We start from the raw sequence: 1,962 nt of genomic DNA, 5'->3' as shown, positions 1-1,962 counted from the left end.
TTTCACCTTCTGAGAACTGTAACTTCCCTGCCATTTTCGGTTCTTATTGATAGGAAATTTTCTTCGTGCAAACTTCTTTGGATTGGTGACCATCATAGCATATTCTTCTCTTGTAAGGTCACACTCAGATATATCCGACTCCTCTCCTTCTTTTGCAATACTCTTTCCTTTTGAGACAAGGGCCAACGATCCCACACCCGAAACAACTTTTGCCTCCTTGGTTACCACACTTTCATGGGACTTACGTATACCCATAAGTTTCGCTAGTGAGTAAGATTTAAACTGTTCATGACCTTTCACTGTTGAAACCACAACCATCCATTCTAGTCTCAGACCATTCATGAAGGTTACCTTCTGCTTGATCAACTTTCTTTCTATTCCATGATTGATCATCTTACTTACGAGATGATTGAACCGATCAAAATTTTGTATCAGTTTTTCTTCTGGTTTCTGTTTGAAAACCCCAAATTCGGAGAGCAGCAAGGTTTGAATGGAGTGTTCTAGATCATCATCGGTTGAGTAAAGTTATTTCAACCTATCCTAGATTTCTTTGGCCTTCGTGCATGAACCAAATAACCGAAAAGTGTTAGATTGCAAGGCGAATTTGATCATTCTCAAGGCCTTCACATTACATAGCAACTTGTCCTTCTCATCCTGTGGCGTCTTGTCTACGTCTTCCACCAGCTTGTTATATTCTTTTTGGGTCTTAACAGTTGTGTTCGTTCCAGAATGAACGAACGACCCAAGCGTGATGGCTTCCTAGATGAGATAACCATTATCTTCAGATCCGACCACTTAATCTTCAAAGTGGTGTGCCCATACTTCATAGTCTTGAGTGTAGAGAATAGGAATCCTGGTAGTGGATCCAATGTTGTTAGAGATGTTGATGGGATTTGTTTGAGAGTCTCGTGAGACATGGTTAGCCGCTAGAATCAGACATGTAAACTTGAGATTAGGGTTTTATCAAAAACAGAGTTACCGTCGACAGGAAGAAGACGACTTCTTTTATATTCGATAAAAGCGGAAACCCTAAAGAATTCTTAACACAGAAGGAATGTGTATTGATCACACAGTCTCCTACTCTGATACTAATTATTAGAACTAAGTTCTATTAGGATTGATAGATTCTATGCAGGCAAACAATTAAGAACGTAATTATGAACATAAAAATGGCTTTACATATGTCGTATTATTAAAACTTCAATACCTCAGAAGAGCTCGATTAAGAAATTCGACTGTATAGGTACTTAAGGTTACAAAACAATAATTAATGATAATCACGACCGTATCTAATGCATACATGCATGCATTATTTACAGTAAAACCCTACTAGATAATCACGGATGGACAAGCCCAATCCAGATAAAAAACACAAGCCCATGACGCAACATAACAAGACTCTACACATCTCAAAAGTTGAATTCATGGCTATTATGAGCTTTTTGATGATGATCAAGTAACCTTAAATGAGATAAAAAAAACAAAGGGTAACCAAAGATTTCATGAGGAATAAAACTGAATTTTTTAGATTCCAAATATACAATAACGAGAGACAATAGAAATTAGAATTCAAAATCACAAGTTGAACCAAAGTAATTCTGACAGAATGCATACCTTGTTAGGCATTTCAACAAACACTTGTTAGGCATTATCATCAAACAAGTCAAAATCCATTGAAAGGCTTAGTGTAGTCGGAAGCAAAATAAAAAAAAAAACATAAATTCTTTAGAGAACATCAAAGTTTAAGTTTTTCAATACCAAATAAAAACAAAGAAGACGAACCTGATAGTTTTTCAATAAAATCTCATCAACAACCTCATAAGCATCTTGACGTGCTGCTTCATGAACTGGTCTTGCATCATATCGAGGATCACGAGGTTTACCAGGGTTCTTTAAATTGTCGATTCATCACATACCAATTTGAAAACTTTTGGGTATGTTTCTAGGTAGTATTCGGTAAAC

Source organism: Lactuca sativa, chromosome 5, assembly GCF_002870075.4.
Source record: "Lactuca sativa cultivar Salinas chromosome 5, Lsat_Salinas_v11, whole genome shotgun sequence".
Classification (NCBI taxonomy): Eukaryota; Viridiplantae; Streptophyta; class Magnoliopsida; order Asterales; family Asteraceae; genus Lactuca; species Lactuca sativa.
The sequence above is the reverse complement of the archived record's forward strand: the minus strand, read 5'-3'. Positions refer to the sequence as shown.